The sequence below is a fragment of the Corapipo altera genome, unplaced genomic scaffold, assembly GCF_003945725.1.
Source record: "Corapipo altera isolate COAL_440 unplaced genomic scaffold, ASM394572v1 0, whole genome shotgun sequence".
Lineage (NCBI taxonomy): Eukaryota > Metazoa > Chordata > Aves > Passeriformes > Pipridae > Corapipo > Corapipo altera.
In genome coordinates, this window is record NW_020884872.1 from 74,537,275 (window position 1) to 74,555,732 (window position 18,458).

Below are 18,458 nucleotides of genomic sequence, written 5' to 3' on the forward strand. Positions count from 1 at the left end.
CAATAGGAAATTTTGAGATATCCTGAGCAGTTACAGACTGCACATGTAGGCTTAATTTGTCTCTCTACCAGTTTTGATTAGATGGTTATGTAGAAACCCTTTACCACACCCAGACTGGGGAGTTCTGGGTGAATGAGAAGAAATGGAGCCTGTAATTTAAAATAATTAATTCAAACAGGAGTGGAAATAAATGGGGGAAAAAAGGGAATGTTGTTTACCTCTGATGCTCTTGAGGTTGCTAAGATCGTTCCTGATACCTTATGATTTTGTTGCATTAGAGTAAGATCAAAGAGGGAGATGTACTAACTTGAACCAGTGCATTTTCTTTAAGGAGAGGAGAAGGTCCCGGTGGACATGTCAAGAGCCTACAAACTGCCCGGCCAATTGACTTGAATGTGTAAGTTTTCTCTGCTTCAGGTATAAAGCTGCTAGCCTCGAAGCATGACTCAATGTTGCTAGATGGATTCCCTTTACCCATTACAGATATGGCCAATGTGAGATTTTAGATAGTCCGCATCTTGTCTTTTACACTTTATTTCAGTTATTGCTATGTCAAACTAGCTTTTACAACACCTATGCTGTAAAACCGAATTTGTTTCATGTCATTATCCTTTACATTACAGTATTCTTTCCACAAAAGCAAATATATATGGCTCTCCCCATCTAGATTTAGCATTGGACTTTAAAAGCTTTACAGTTACCTACATACACGGTATATCTCCACATTTCAGCTGACATGAGACTGACCACATTTTCTACGTAATTTCCTTAGAAATTTTACCTGTCACAGAGGCTGCAGTAACTTTATTCTGGTTGCCACTGTGTACAATACGGGAAGAATAGCTTTCAGTTATTCTTTGATTACTAGCAAAATAATAGCATTTGTTCAATATACCACTCATAGAATAATATTTTAAAAATATAACTGAAATCAGTGCACTCAATATGTTTATTAAATCATATATTATTATAAATGCAGTTAAAATATGTGAATATATCATAGAGAAGTCACCAAAATAAATACTCTGAGGGCTTGATCCTCAGCTACTTTACTGGTATCCCCTCACCCACAATGAGCTCTTTTTCATTGGTTTCTTTTCCAACACAAGAGAATGTGGCCATAAATAATACAGTTTCTTTCAATGCTCTTACTACAGCATGGGGTCATATATACATAATCCTATAGCTAAATACATACAGCTCTAGCTGGACTTCTAATATTGTAAAGCCCAAAGAGCGCATCAGATAATCTAGTTTGACTTCAACCAGAAGGCTGCTTGTTACAAATTAATGGTTAATGCAGGAAATAAGTCTGAAAGGGACCCTCTGTACCTTCTAATGTTGCATGTGACCTCTTTGCTGTCACATGCAACTCAAGTAAATAAATAATTTTTAAACTAAATATTTATCTTTTTCCTAAGTTTTCTTGCTGCTGTTAATTGCACTGAAAAACAGTCGCAAAATTTCATTCCTTGGAAGTGGAGAATGCCAAATTATTTATCAATTTTCAAGCAATTTCTTTTATTAGTTTAGTTCTTAGTATAGGATTATTTATGCTGATTTTTTCCTGGCCAGGGCTGCTTATGAATTTAGTTTTTCTTCTTTCTGAAGTTAACTGATAATTTGTTGTACCCTCTCCAGCCCTTTTAATTTAGCCTCTGTTATCACTATTGTCCTACCTTTTATTTTAGCCACTGTTATTTCTAGTCTCCTTCCATAAGACAGGAAACTCTCACTGTTCTGGTTATGCCACTGAGCCATTTGTGCATATGTTGATTTGAATTCCCTGTTGTTAAACATGGGTGACTAGTTAGTACATTCAATTCAGGTCTTGTACAGTGTCTCTATTAGAAGCATATGGCCCTGATACATCCCAAGATTGTATTTGATCTTTTTTCATGTACAAATTAAATTAGTAGCCTCAAATCAGTGAGCTTTAAATCAGTGTGATCAGTTAATAATTTAGATGTCCTTTGATGCTTCTCATTAATGAAGCCATCATTAACAGCAAGAGTTCTTGATTTGCCCAAACTGAACAACGTAAGCTCTTTGAACTTCGCTTCGATCCGCTTTCAAGTGGGATTTTCATCCATATACTGTTTTAATGAAGAAGGCCATCAACTTACTTTACCCCTGTGCTGGATATGTTCCATAGCTCTGTTCCAGCCCTCTGACTGCCATGGCCCTGAGCACATTACCCCTTTGCAAAAGTTTACTTGGCAGAATCCAAGGTCAGCTCCTCCACTGATAAGAGCAGTTGTGAGAAAAGCCATAGCGAGGGCCTGCCTCTCCTTTCTCTTCAGAGCCACTTTTAAACTGAGGCCTTGTGCTGGCCCGTGCCTGTGCCAGCAGCTCTGTTTGCACCATCCCACATCTCCATGAGTCTGGCCCTGATCCAGACTTGCTGACTTGGCATCCTAGCTTGGTCTCGGACCTGCCTTGCCACTGCAGCCCTGCTGGGTGACCACTGGGCTGTATCTGACCCTGACCATTGTCTCTCAACCCAGTATTGGCCAGGGGTTGCTGTTCTGCATCCTGGCTCCTTGTTGGTGAGGTGACTGCTTTTACCCACCTCAGTATTGTGCTTAGCTCCTGGCACACCTTCTGTTGCAGAGTAGCCAGCTCATGCTGCTCCCTGGAACCTCCCACCCCCAAACACAGGGCCCTCCTAATTCCCTCATAGTTTGTATATAATGTACAGTTTTGGGTAGGCAAGCTGGAAGGAAATGGTGGAGCAAATTAGATCGGGACATCTTGACACAATAAGAGGAATAGAGTGAAATAAAGGAGAGAAAAATTACCAGCGGGGTGTACCTAACCTCTCTCTGAATCTCACCTTGGTTGTGTGAAGGTTTTTGTTGCTTGTCTCCATGGGATGTTCATCCTAATGGTAGAGCACTTTACGGGAGGCACTTCATCTTTTTTCATATTTTTTTATAGGTTCTTGCACACTGGGGAACAGATGCAATACAAACATTTCCCCCCCCCCCCCCGAAATTATACCCACCAATTCTTTACTATTTTAAGTTTGTATTTGTAGGAGGCCAACAAACCACTAGATGGCGAAAAGTTTCAGCAAGATAATGCATGGGTATTCATATGACCTTCTGTCCTCAGCTTCACCATTCTGTTTCTGTCGAGCTTCATGAGCTGGACCTGTTGGAATGAGTCCAGAGGAAGGCCATGAAGATCATAGAATCATAGAATCAGCTGGGTTGGAAGGGACCTCCGAGATCATCAAGTCCAACCCTTGATCCACTACTGCTGCAGTTGCTAGACCATGGCACTAAGTGCCACATCCAGTCTCATCTTAAAAACCTCCAGAGACAGTGAATCCACCACTTTCCTGGGCAGCCCATTCCCATGCCTGATTACCCTCTTTGTAAAGAAATTCTTTCTAATACCTAACCTAAACCTCCCCTGGCACAACTTAAGACCATGCCCTCTTGTCTTGCTGATAGTTGCCTGGTGATCAGAAGGCTGGAGCACCTCTCGTATGAAGAGAGACTGAGAGTGTTGGGGTTGTTCACCCTGGAGAAGGCTCCAGGGAGACCTCATTGCAGCCTTCCAGTACCTGAAGGGGGCTACAAGAGAGCTGGAGAATGACTTTTGACAAGGGAATATAGTGATAGGGCATGGGGAAATGGCTTCAAAATGAAAGAGAGATTAAGATTGGATGTCAGGAAGACAGTTCTTTAGCCAGAGGGTGGTGAGACACTGGAACAGGTTTCCCAGAGAAGCTGTGGATGCTCCAACTCTGGGAATGTTCAAGGCCAGGTTGGATGGGGCCCTGGGAAATCTGGTTTAGTGGAAGGTGTCCCTGCCCAGGGCTGGCAGGCTGGCACTTCATGAACTTTAAGGTGCCTTCCAACCCAAACCATTCCATGATTCTGCGATCATTGAGGCCATAGCGTGTAGTACCATGACAGTTCATAGAAATCCAAGGTAAAGCTGACACAGTCCTTCTCCTCCCTGCCTCTCCCTCCCTTTTGCTTTTCTAGTGTTCATGAGTCAGGTGTGGTGTAGATTCATAGCAGTGATTTTCGCAAAAACTAACAGGGAAAAAAAAAGGAAAGAAAAAATAACAACAGTAATTAGAGTCTCCAATGAAAGAAAAAAGTATTTCCAACTGCACAAGATTGGTGCTGACAATGAATTGCAGCCTGATATCCACTCCTCTTGTCTACTGGTGCCCAATTTTCTTCTCTGAAGAATGCTGTTATTAACTATCAGTAACACATTTTTGCTCTCTTCCCGGAAGTCCATACAGTTGTTTTGTAAGAACATATGCAATGAAGTGTAAAAAATTTCTCCATTGAGCAAGGATGTTGATTGCTGTAGATGCTGCAAGACATGTTGTGCTGTCAGTAGTGAGTGGACGAGTGATGTATGAGGTCCTGCATGCTGGTCTTTACTACCTTTGAAAAATACATTTTGTATAGATGTCTGCAAAGGAATGCGTTTACTCTTACTGGTAGACTATTGGTTTGTAATGGGAAGCAGCTCAGTTACACATGAGAAAGGCTGTTTTATAAGATTCTTGGAGAAAGCGTGATGCACAAAGGTACTGAGGCAGGAGGTTTGTATGCCCACCAGGAGGCATAGCCGGCACGGCTTCCGTCTTGCTCACAGCCCTGAACGTGCTGCACATACCAGCAGTGAAGGGAAGAAAAAATGTTCATCAGATTTTTACATCCAGAAGTAGGAAATTGAGAGATTTTTAGAATAAAAAATTAAAATGTGGATAACTGGCAAGAGGCTGAATAAAATGCATATAAGTCAAAATGCTCTCTGGTCAAAGGCTATAATTTCAAATAAATTTTGTTGCTGTTGTTCACAGTCATTGGAAGTCATAACTGATATGACTGAAAGATAAAAAACACTAATCAGTGTATAAAGCAATATTGGGGCTCAGCTTCTTATGTTTTTGTAAGAGACCAAATGAGATACTTCTGTGTACATGTGGAGAAGGACAAAGTTAGAATCACAGAATCATAGAACCATAGAATATCCTGAGTTGGAAGGGATCCACAAGGATCATCAAAGTTCAGCTTCTGGCCCTGCACAGGACCGCCTCAAGAATCATACCGTGTGATGCTGCAAACATTTATGCATGTGAGAGATCATTTCTGTTATATCTTAACAATATAAAAGAGATTACAAAACCAGCTAGAAGCTTACAAGTAAGTACTTGCACATTTGAGACTTCGTGGGAATCCAGGCTGTAGTAAGTTTATCAGTTATGCTGCTCTCCAGCATAACTGGAGTTAGAAATTAGGATCCTTCTCTCTGACACCCCAGGAGCACGTATAGCACATCAGGAATGTGAACAGTAGTTTTCAAAGTTGCTAAATTTTGTAATTTTTAAAATATTGTGCTTAAATCCTTCTTTTATGTAATTTCAAAATCTGGCAATCAGCTAGCAATTGAAAATCTAAACCTAAGGAAGGAAGAAGTTCTTTTCCCAGGCTTGAAGAGAAACCTGAATGCAAGAACAAGGAAAGGAAATAAAGACAACCCCAAACTATTATTAAGTCCTCATGAATTTTGTTTTTTTAATGCTTGTCTCATGACTTTCTGGGAAGCGATTTGTTGAAAGCCTTGGTTTGACAATTCTGTGCTTGGCTAGCTTGGGCTTGACCCAAGTCCCCTTTTTTCTTGGCAGCACTTGAAACAGTTGAGATGCAGCCTACGCTCCTTTGTAATCCAAGATTGCTTTGTGCAGTCAAGAACCTTTAAGCGTGGTAAATGAATAAAGTGACCCAAAGCTGTGGGGCCCAGCTCACAGTGTGGGCCAGCAGGGCTGGGGTGAGGAGCCAATGGCCTCCTGCTCTGCTTCCCTGGGACCAGCTTCCATGTGGGTTTAGTGCAGCTGACACACTTCTGCTGGTGTAGAAATTCTGGTTTACTTTTAAATTGTGCTAGTTTAGCTGGCAATAGTCCAACTGCTGTAAACTCATTTGCATAGAGAGAACTCATCTGATATTTCCAGTTCTTCAGCATTTCCATGAGCTGCTGCTGCACACCATAGAGATGCAGTGTGCGGCCACCTCCCACAGCAGGTCACGTCCTGCTGGAACAGTGCAGCAGCAGCGCCAGGCATTTTCGTGACCGTTCAGCAATCTCAGCAGTAAAGCAGCAATAAAACAATGCTCCCAATGTACTCCACTGGCTTTGCCTGTCGGCTCTCATTTCAAGACAGAGCACTCTGCTGGTGTATATATATCATATAGTAGGTTTCTCTTGCTCTGCTCTGAGGACTCTCAGCCAAGCTGTGGGCACAAGGTTCGAGTTAGTAATCCATATCAGTTCCACTGTCGTTCCAAATTGCTGAGGTAGTGCTCTACCCTATTGCTCTTTTATATACTCCTGTTTTTTACATAGAAACAAGGGTAACAGAATCACGCAGCTCTCAAGTCTTAAAACAGGCCAAATTCTGTGATTTAAACCAGCACAGCTGCGAAGTTAGCTGAGTCCTGCTGTGTTACACCGGCTCAGAGCTGGGCTTACCGTCACGATGCAGAGACCTGTGCAAAGACAAGTAAATGAAAGTCCATCTCCAGCTTTTATGCCCTCTGTGATTAATCACGATACTTCTTTTAGTAGCCTTAAAAGCAAATGTCTTTTAAAGTTGCCTTGTAACATCTTGATCTCACTGACTTGCTTGCAGTTGGGATTTCAGGACTGGCGTTTGTTGCACTTGACAGCTTTTATCTGTAGACTGCTATCTTGCTCTGGGGGGAGAAATTTGAACTCTTCAGTTATATAATGGAGAAGCAAATGCTTTACCAGAAGTTACTATTTGTTTGTTCAGGGAGGGCAGGGGTGTGTGGGCTGTTCCCTGGGCCACCACTGTTGCAGTCATTGCAGGCCTCCTTGTGTCTTTGCCATTTGTTAGCTGGACCATCCAATTAATTAGACTGAACTTGTTTCCTTTTGTGGCTACCCATCTTGGGTTAATAGTTTAGAGTGTGTGTATGAAAGATGTTCCTGGCACAGCGAACATATGAATAGTTGTATTCAAAAGACTAGTTTTACTGCATGAAAGACCAAGATGTCACACAACAGCTAAAGGAAAAATACTTGGATTTTTTACATCTGTATTATTACACAACATGCAAATTTTACTGAAGCAAAAATATGTCAACTCGAACACAAGGTCACAGAGTTCCATGCTTTTATTTAAGCGTATCATATTTTAATAGAAGTACAACAGAAGTTAGCAGTTAGAACAGCACCCACCCTCCAGCACCACATTGGAGGTGTATTTGACCATCACACAGGTGTCAGCCCACGTGACACCTGCAGAAATGCTCACGGGCAGTCCATGGGCATCCTGTCTCTATACCGATACACAGTGGTGCCCAAGGCTGAGCTGACATACTGTGAACCAGCCTCTGAGGTCCTCTGAGGCTCTAAGATCCCCATGCTGTAGTAGGTGGCTTGACACTGCACAGCTGGGTTTATGCCTGACAGGGTGCATCTATTCTACAGGAAGAGTGTGGAGCATCCCTCAAAAGACAACTGACATACGCCCACTCAGACCGAATATGGAACCAGAATTACCCACATCCTTCTTTGCAGTATCAGTGTCTCAAGTGCCTCTGCCTCTGCTTCACAAGCAAAAGAATCTGGGGAAAATCCTGTATTCTCTTCCCAGATTTTTGCTAGAGCTCTGACATCTTGTGTAAAGAAATATAACAGTCACAATTTAGGGTAAAAAGTATCTCGTAATCCATCTTTGCTTGATTTGCTGAATTATCTTTCTTGTCCAACAGATTTCTTTGTGGCTTTGCTACTGCGTAGGAAAAATGCCAGTCCAGTGGTTTAGGTTTCCCTGAATCTGGAAAAGCTTAGACCATCAGTTCTGCAAACCAAAATGCATAGCAGTGCTTTGACTAAAATGATCAGTACTACTAATAAGACTCATAGGCCTTGTGAGATTAACTTTACTCTGTACTGCAATAGAATGTAGTGAGCTTTTGAGTAATAGATTACTTTAGGTGCTACACAAATATTTTTGTAATCAATTTCTGAATATATTAAGATACAGATTATCAGGTTGAGAATCTTAAACTGATGAAAAAAAAAGGTTAGCAATGAAAAATCTCTTCCGGGGATTTGTAATGAGAAGCAAATGACATCTGGTTATCCTAACATCTTGAAGGCGGCCTGAAATGTCTATAAAGCATTGTTCTGAAGGCTTTAGTCTTAATGGAGAAATTTCAGCAGTTGTTCTCATGTGACAAAGTGAAGAATGCACCTACACATCAGTGCAGGTGACAGTGCTGCTGCTGGTTTTATTCACAATATCTGGATTAAAAGCCCTTAAGCAGACTTCGGGTGTATCTTCATTTTGCTTGTAAAACCACCTTAATAATATAGCCTCCCTTGCTATATTTTCCAGGATGTGGTGTTTCAGTGGCATCATAGAACTACTAATGAAAAAGACAGGTAAGCAAAAATGTGTTCTGCTCTGCTACTATTGGCAATACTATTGTGACTATGCTACTCTTTGAAAGATAAGCAGGTTACAGTGAGAGCTGGACTCTCCTCTTCCTTTCATTTGTATAGCAGGACTACTGCCATCCAATTTTGGATATGTGGGAGATTGAATATCAAAATGAGCCTTCCCAAATACAGTGAACTATAGAGAATTTTGGGAGGAACCGTGACAGACTCTTCCATAGGGAATGTCAGCACTTTCGAAGATATCTTAGTAGTTTGTGATTGCATTTTTAAGTTAGAAATTTTAATTGCTAAGCAGGGCCATAAACAGGAATCCAATTCATCATTATCATGGTGAATTTCATGAATTTCCCAAAAGCCTAAGTTGCCTGAAAGAACAGACTTCCTGTAGTAGTTAAGGATTTTCTGAACAGAACAGTTGTGTAATGTGTATTTCTTTCATTCTCCTAAAGGATACATTCTCCTAAAGGAAGCTAAAAATTGACCTTTCAGAAAAAGGTAGTTTGGAGCAATTACTTGCTTTTCAGCAGTCTCTTTGAAACTTTGCTTTACAAAATTAGACCTTAGAGATTCCTTCTTCTGTTTTTCCTCAAGGCATGCATAGTTTGATCACTGACATGCTCTCTCTGTGGGCTAAACCTAGTTTTATTGCTAAGAAAATGTTGATCTCACTGAAGCATATTACTTGCCATACAGCATTAGGTTCATTTAGCCCAGTTATGTATCTGTTGTTAATTCCCATAGCTTCTGAGAAGATGCAAAACCCAAACAAACCCAAACATATTTTTGACAGAATTGGGGTGATGGAGGTTTCATCCTAATTACTAACTTGCTTAAACTTTATGTTTCAAGCTGGTTTTTTTTTTTTTTTTTAAATCTTCTTGTATGAATAATAAGAGTATCCAGAAATACAGTAATTCGGGACAAGAGAATATTTTTCTTCCTCTTAGACTCCTGCTGTGCATTTTGACTTTAATAACATCCTAGAGCAGTGAGTTTCACAGTCTATTTTGTTCTTTGATAAAAAGACAACACTTGATTTCAAATATATGAGTTGTCAGCTACAGTGTCTGCTTCCTCTTGTACTACAAGATTAAGAAAATTAAAGCTCACAAATCACATTCTCTGTGCTATTTTTATGTTCACAATCCTTTTGCTAGACCTTGATGCAGAATTTACAGGGAATATTTAGAAAAAAGTGGCCTAAATAATACTGTACCTCCCATTTACAAACAGCTTAATAAAACAGAACTTAGAAAGGAGGAAAGTAAAAGAAGGGAAATGAGACAGCAATTACACTTTCCCTAAAAGACAGTAGTCATAACTGAAGAGTTGTCCTCTGATTTCTTAGGGCAGGTGACAGCTACTTACCTCCTTAGGTAGTACGTTGTTCATTGGCACTTAATGTCAATTTAGGCTGTTGTATGTTGAAGCTTTACCATGTAATTCGGGTTAGTTGATCCCAGTCCTGTGCTGTCCTTTCCTACTGACCATCCTTCTGGCTGTTGATTCTTGTTAGTCACTTGTTAGTGATTTTGTGCTTTTTCATAGGAGATCACATGTAAAGACACAAATTATACTTGTTGCCCCGGGAAGATTGTCTTTTACAGAGCTTTCCCTGCTAGGAGCTGCTGCAACCCCAGGCTTAAAGAGAGGCTTTAGATTTGGATGACTGCTAGCCTTGAGCACATTTACGCTGAGTTAGTTTGCCCAGGCTTTTCACACATTAATGCAATTACATCACAGTTTCAAATTTATACCATGTTTTTTTCTCGGTATCTTAACTTATTAACAAAGCATAACCTTTCAGAAGAAGGTTTCGAGCCTGCCCATTTCTGTTCAGCTCCTGTTCTATGCACAGCATGCCAATGGAGCACTCACCCCCCTTTTGGTTTTCCAGTCTTCTACAGAGCTTCAGAAAAGGGCTGGTTTTGGTTTGGTTCGGTTTGTTCAGTGGTTTGGGTTTTTTTCCTCTCCTAAGCCTCAGGCCTTCATATTTGAATCTTTTCTAATTTGTTTAATTTCTAAGGCAAAAAGTTCTAATTCAGTTAGAGGCCCTTTTTCCATGCCCCTTCAGTTTCTCCAAATATCTCCTAACTCAGTATCCAAATGTCTCCTAATCCTGTAGGCTTCTAGACTGCAAGAACCAGAGCTTTTTTTCTTAAACATTCTGTTGATCATAGCCCCGTGCTGTACTGTCTAATTGATAGCTATGTCTTTTCCTGGAAACAATATTGTGAACACACAATGTGCACGATTAATTTTTTTATATTCTATACCTTGTGTAAACTTACTTTGCCATTGTGCTCCCTGTACACAAACACTGATGAAATTTCCCCAGTCTTTTGTAGATTGACAACAGAAGTTTGCCAGGCACAGCTAAAGCAATGAGGGGGAAAAAAAAATCTCAACTGTACTTAAATGATAGGAAATTATGTACAGAAGCAAGAAAAGGCAGATCTTCAAGCTACCAAACTTTCATTGTCATGCAAAGCCACAATGGTTTTGACTGGCTCCATGTAGAAGAAATTCCATATAGAAGATAATGAGCAATCAATAGGGCAACTAGAGTAACTCTCCTCTTGATCTGTTAAGTGGGCATAAGGAACATATTTTGTTTAAAAGAAGCAAAGAGTGAGCAAACCAGAGGTCTTTGCAGGAGGGATGCTTCATCTCATGTAATTAAACTCAAAAGATGAACACCTGAGCTATAGAGATCCATGTAGCAGACAGATGTTCAACCTACTGCCAGAATTCAAGTTTGAGATGTAATGAAATTTTGAACTTTCAGATGAAAAAGGTAGTAAACAAACCTGCTGGTTTCAATATAGGCTGTGAGTAGCATTTAATGCCAAATATCCTAATTAATAATGTGTTATCAACAGTCTAATCTGAACAGTAGTTCAGGATAGAAGAGAAAACTTGTTCATTGTTTAACAAGATAAATGACTGGGATTGGTATTTTTTCTGCCTTCGTAGCGGATCTGTTTTATAACTACTTTGTCATCAAACTAGGTTCCTCTGGAAGTTTACTTGATAACTTTTAAAATCTGTTAGCCAACTTCAACCAAATACAACAAAGGTAGGAGCCTTGGAAGAAATTAATGTCCTAGAAATTTCATGTAAATAGCCACGTGGAAGAAGAAAAAGACGACTGAGAAGGAAACTGGGAAGGATTGACTGAGCAATCTTGTAACTTCTTGGTCAATGGGGAATCCACACCAGGCATAGCTCTCAAGTTTGCCTCAGCCACAGGAAAGAATAACAGCTACACCAAGTTAGTCAGTCACGGAGCTCTGTTTCCAAGCATGCACAACCTCAGCCAATTTAGTTTCATGGAGCAACTTAACTATTTTGGAATTTCAACTTCAGCAGCATCTGAAGTATCATATCTGCCCTTACGTACCATCCTCTCGGTCTCTGTTCACCAGGTAATAGAAAACCATTAGCAGAATTTAGATCCTTAAGAGGACTAATTTCCCATTTCAATTTAATCATATGTCATTGTTTTGGTACTTGTAATATTGTAGCCCACCTGGTTCTTCAACTGCCGTTGAGGTATCCTTAAGGATAGCCAAAGACCGTGTCTTTTAATGTTTTTTCTAAAGCAAATAAATACTCTTAAATCTTTCAGCCTTCCTTCATACACAGTGAAAATGAAAAAGAAGCAGCTTTTAAAAATATACTTGGAGACACAGCACACTGAAGATCTTAGCATCCTAGAATTATCTTGCCTTTCTCCTTTTCCTGCCTTGTTTCTCTTTGATGAGTTTCAATTAAGGGTGATTTATTCTGATAAGGTTTGATTGCAACATAGCTGCTGCAAGAGTATGTGCCCTCTTAGGTCGAAATTACCTTCAAGACTCCAAATTACATCTCTGTAGGTGTGCTGATGATAAAGCTTTGATATTATTCTAGTTCAGCAAATGAAGTGCCTTGATACATTCCTACTTGCTATGCTTGTGAGGTGAGAAAAAAAATCAACTTGTGGGGGTATCCACTTCAGCAATAGAGCTATATCTGTTTTTTATGACACATGCTTTGGCTAATATCAGCTCAGCCTTTTTGTTCCTGAATTCCTTCAGAAGTTTAGAATGTCTGTGGACTTAAGAACTTGTACTCAGTACTAACAGATTAACTCTGAAATAAGTCAGTGATTTCATTAAAAAAAAGAGAGGAATTGTATTCAGTCTCTACCTCTTTACGTAAGGTTCATGATGAGACATTTTGGAGTTTTTGCTGGTTTTTTTTAAGCAGAGCTTCCTGATTAAGGTTTAGCTGAAAACAACTTTGGCAAAAATTGCCATCCGTTTTCTTCTAACGAAAACATTTTCTTCATAAAAATGGGTTGGGCAGACTGTTTTTGGAATATCCCCTTTAAAGAGGTGATGAGGTGTTTCCTTTAGTTCTGCAGGCATTTTTTAATCTTTTGTGATGCTACTGGCACACCATCAAAATTTCCCATATCCAGAAAATACAGTTCTGAACAGTCTACATCAATTTTCACTCTTTTTTTTTTTTCTTCCCCTCCATATATATAAATATTCCAGGAAATTCACGTCTTAAAAAAAGGCTTGAATTGTGGGGAAATATGTACTTCTATTTTGAGGTTTTGACATGTCCATTTTGGTAAAACTAGGAGATGACAAAGTCTTAAGAATACAGTTGAAAAGTTCTAGACACTCCTTCTACAGTTTTGCTTATTTCTCCTTGTTAATAAAGAAGCAAGTAAATGCAATAAAATTAGAAGGGTTCGGGACCTAAAAATGCTTCAGTGATGGATTCCTAGTAAAAAGCTCTACTTTTTATTATTATTTTACTTATTCACAAAGTTGTATGGCTGTATTGCAGAACAGTGTACATGCACCTTAGGAGAAACAAAAAACCCCCCAAAACATAAAACCAACAACAAAACCACTGAAAAGCATTTGCTTTGGTTCTAACAGTTATATACGCTTTTCAGGTTTTCAAACACTTGTATCCAATTCCTTGGTAATCATATTCCTTTTTTTCCCCCCAGAAATAGGTTAATTAAAAAAGTTGTTGTCTCGATTGGTGCCTTTTACTGTGCTTAGTATCTTACATACTATTGTATTTTGTTGTAAATACTTTATACTGCTGAAGGGAATACCTCCATCATTGCTTTGATTTCCAATGCTATGGGCAGGACTCAGCTACAGCCACATTATAACCAAAATAAACACTGTCACTAAAAAAGCAATGTTGTCACTGTGGAACAACTTGTACTTGTCATTATAATTATAACTATGATAAGATAAAAACATTAAGTGGACAGAAGCAGGAACTGCAGCTAAATGTCAGCTGTTAGATGACAACCTTATGTATCAGAGAAGGCATGTTTGGGTGACATGACACAAGAGCAGTGACATGAGCTGATTTGTCCCATCTCGGATACAGGTGATCAGACAGCCTGCCCCAATCTTAATTGCAAGCAGCTTTATTTGTTAATCTGCCTCTTGTGCAATTACTAAGTTACAGAAACAAATAATAAAATTATAATGGTCATTGAGATTAGCTCATTTGGTTAAAACTTGGTGCTCATAACGCCAGGGTCACATGTTCAATCCCCTGTATGGGCCATTCATTTAAGATTTAGACTTGATGATCCTTGTGGATCCCTTCCAACTCTGAATATTCTGTGAGAAATAATAGATGGAAGGTAAGGGCTGTGTAATACACACTTTGTGTATAAAAATTAAATTAGTGAATCATTACCACAGAGATGCAAATACTGATTCACTTATAATGAACTGCTGAGATCCATATTTGGCAGTTAAAAAACCACACTCCTCTACAAGTGATTCTGTTACTTCCTGTCTTGAGCAGAAAAAGTATTAAAATTTGGCCCTGAGTGAGGCTGACACCACTGTGGTATCTCTGCTGTAGTACCACAGACTAAACACCCAAGAGAAAAACAAAAATGTGTCACTGGAAGAAGTCGTCCTGTGTGAGAAATGATCAGTGGTAAAGCCTTTGGGCTTCTCAGCCCAACCCTGGGCTTCTGGTGGGCACAGTCATCAAGATAAACCATGTTCCCCTTTAATCTTCCACCCGGAGGAATTGATTGGGCAGCAGGAAAAGACTTTTGCAAACAACGGTTCAGATTTTCAAGGGTAAAGGTGTCTGCTGGCCAGCCAGGTTACAGTGTTGATGTTAGAGGCTAAGCCTCTCCAGCTGGGTTATTAAATGAGCAGGTAGAATGGCCTGACACTGAGCCAGCTGCCAGCACTGTGCTTCAGTAGGTTATCCTGACCCCTGTTTGCCAGGTGTTTTGGTCAGGCTTTCAGGTCCTTTCTGTTTCCTGCATGTCTCCATAGAGGAGGCAGAATCCCCCTTCTTTTTGCACACTAGGTCTGTCCTTCTCCATCAAAACACTCATGCTATCTAATTATCCAACCAAAGAGTGCTAGACTTGGACTCCCTGACTTCTTCACTGGAGCTGAGACTTGTTGAGGTGCTGCCAAAGTGCAGGACCATGGCCCCGGAGGACACCTAGGTAAGCTTCACACACCTATGGTGTTTCAGAAAGGAAAAAGACAACTCCCCCAGGGTCACACCATATTTTGCCTTTTGAACTTGATCAAAGCTGAGACTGTATATACACATGCAATAAAGGCAATTTGGAATGCTCAGTGTTGCTACTGGAAGCCTTTTATTTTTATTGAAATCTGGTCTTTAATACCATGCCTGAAAAACAATTTTTGGAATTAGATACATTAAATTTTAAATGACAGACGAATTTAACAACAGACATAAAACTATGACTTCAGACATTTGTTTTAACTTCACCAAATATTTAAAATATCTGTGAATTGGATTCATCTAATGACTGCAAAATTCTTTAAATTCCCTTTGTTGCTACTGCAGCCTTTAAAAGGCAATGTAATATACTTGTTGTAAAAATAAATACGATTAATGTCCATTAAGGCAACATATCCTTTTATTGTTATTTAAATATTAACAAAAGAAAATACAATTTGGTTTTACACCATACAATTAGTAATAGTAAAATTACCCTGCAATAATTTTAGACAACGTAAGGTCTGTTTCTGCAAACATATTAATAGCTGAGTACATGTGTGTTGAGTCATATACATAAATATTCCCAGAGTGGCTAGCTTCCAGGCTGGTAGACTAAGTCCACATATAGCTTTCCATGTTAGGGGCAGAACTATACTTCTATCCTAGCTGATGGCATAAATCTTAATTGAATTAGCGGATAAAGTAAAGGTGTTTTGCATACCATTTAAAGTTAAAAAAAAAAATCAGAAATTCCTGATGGTGATTTTTCTTCTTAGTTCTCCTTTCCAAAATGCCTTGTCTAGTAAATGCCCCTTGAACTGTACATTTAGCTTTATTGAAAGTAGATTCTAACACACAGTGAAGACTAGGTCTTTATTGACTGCTTTATGCTTTTGCAGATGCACTGGAGAAGCATTTGCCCAGAAATCTTTACTTTCAAAAGGGATTCTAGGATTGATTTCTCAGATTGGGCAATGAAAGTTTAAAATTTGGTTTTTAATGAAGAGCTGTATTTTGGCATTGCTGCTGGAAGATAAACTTTTATGTCTTGCAGTTAAGGCATTCTTATCATTACCTTTATCTTTATAACCTGCCTCTTAAAGAACTGTGTAATTTAAGTTGATATGGGTATCTGAAAGCTCTCTTTATTGCCTGTAGCTCTTTCTTTAGTTTCATTTTCATGGCTACAAAGAACACGATCTCTAACTACACTTTTGTTTTTACTGCCCTGTTTTATCATACAAACTGCAATTTTACACCTTGTTAAGGAAGCAAGGTGAGAAGGAAATCACATTATACTGTTGACAAGGAAGATAAGGCTATTATTTATCTTGACATTTTTGAGCAATAATATTCTTCATGTAATAGGATAAGAGATAAAGCATATCCTGCGGTGATAATGCAGGAACTGAAAGGAACTTTATTCCTCATGCTATCAACACTAGTAAAGAAACTGGGCCCTAGTGGAATAGTCCTATATCTGAGCCAGTTTTGAATGGACTGTTTTGGAAGCAAAGCAAGCCTTTAGTTCGGTCAACTAAAGCAAACATATTTTATCTGTGCATTGCAGTGAATCATAGTTAATTTATTTAGGTGGCTGAGTGAAACAGGGTTTGTTTTCCTGGGAGTTTGTTTGTTTTTTTTTTCGTTTCCCTTATTCTGACCCGCAGAAAAGGCCGTTTGAACAGTAGGTTGCATACTAATAGTGGCTGGTCAGTGAAACTGTGTAACTGCAGAGGCTGCAAGTTACACTTAAGTTACACTTAGAAGAGTAACATACTGCAAAATATTCTATTTCATGCCAGGATGTTCTTCAGAATGAAGAACAGAAAGAAGGAGGAATTAGTCATTGTCACATCTTCCTTGGAGCAAAATGACACAAACAAAGTTAGAAATGAAATTTTAGTCCATGGCAGGAAATTGAACATACCTTTAATAGACTGAGATGTTCAAGTTCTGTGATGATGACTGTGAGAGAAATGCCTGTTTCAAATATACAATATAATGCATAAAATCATCATAGATTAAACTCGTTAAATGTCTCTAGAAGTAATTAAATTCAAGCTTATATACCTCAATTTCATTTCACCATAGTTTGTATTATGTAGTCATCTACTTTATTGGAATGTTCTTTTAAGTTTTGTCCAAATAATTAAAAAAATTTTGTCAATGAGGCTCCCACAGATTCTCTGGGAGATTATTCCTTGTTTGCCAGGCTGATCTCCTCTTCTTCCCCTTCTCCCCACCGCAAATTCATCTTAGAATGTTCTTTTTTATTTGGAAGCAGTCTTTAATTGAAAATTCTTCATAGTTCTTCCCCCAACCTTTCTTTATCAGACAGCCAGAGGGCAAGGTGTATTAATAGCAGCTGCATGACTCAGAGTTGGTAGCTCAAGTGGATCCCTTTGCACTGAGCTTTGCTGTTTGGCCTCCCTGGTTGGGTTGCCACTGAGCTCAAGCAGCACCTTCACTTTCTTGAAAACAAAAATAAACTGAAAAAGCACAGTGAGGGCTGGGATTGCCTCAACCTCTCTGTCCTTCAGAAGGATTTTCCTTACTACTATTTTCTTCTCCATCCCCATTGGGATTGTATACAAAAAACTGAATATATGTGCATGAAAAAAAAAGTGTGATCCCATCCCCCAGTACAACTGTTTCACACAAGGGAGTGATGGAAAAAGGAGAGAGGGTCCCATCACTGCGATGAGATGGAGGAGGGGAAGATGGTCAGTGCTCTCCACTCAAACTTTATTGCATGCTCTTACCCTGAAGGTATCCCTCTCGAGTCACCACAGCTCGACCCCTCCCAGGCCCTGGCTCTGCACACGCCGAGCCCCGCTCCTGCCCGCTGCACCCCGGGACTGGTGGTATCGCCAGCTCCGTGGCTTGTCATCTGGCGAAACACCCGGCCTCCCACCGCGCCCCCTGAGCGCACGCTGCCAAAAAGGCGGCACTATTTCTGGCGGGCTTCGGACGGGAAACACCCACGCTGCCGACTGCCTCCTCCCTGACTCAGGCTTCACCGACGTTTCCTTTCCCGCCGCCCGGCCGCGTTAACGGGAGAGCCCCTGCTTCTCCCCCCCCTCCTCACTCAGGCGAGCAGGGAGTTTCCAGAGGGCAGCTGTGCCGCTGGAGCAGCGGGCACAGGCACACACGTCACACGGCCAGGGCTGCGCTCGGGCGGGTTCCGCGGGGTCCCCGAGCATCGGCTCCCACCGAGCGCCGCAGTTCCGGTGCGGAGGGACCGCCGCCTCACAAGGTGGGGGCTCGCTGATGTCTCCTCACGGGAGCTCCCTGTCCCGCCCTCACCGTGCCCGGCACAGAAGGCGCGTCCCACGTCCCTCCCCGTCCCGCACGGGAACCCCTCGCGGCCGCCGCCCCCGCGCCCCTCCGGGCAGCCGGCTTCGTGCCGCCCTCCGCGCATGCCCGGCCGCGCCACGCGTGCG

General features: G+C 40.5%; 1 long non-coding RNA gene across 1 annotated transcript; it reads right to left on the reverse strand.

Annotated features, from left to right (window-relative positions):
- Positions 1-5,596: 5,596 nt before the first annotated feature.
- LOC113951758 lies at positions 5,597-18,323 on the reverse strand. Its single transcript, XR_003529267.1, has 3 exons — positions 17,778-18,323; positions 16,943-16,995; positions 5,597-6,734 (listed from the first exon to the last, which is right to left on the reverse strand). It is a non-coding gene; the product is annotated as an uncharacterized LOC113951758 (long non-coding RNA).
- Positions 18,324-18,458: the final 135 nt, after the last annotated feature.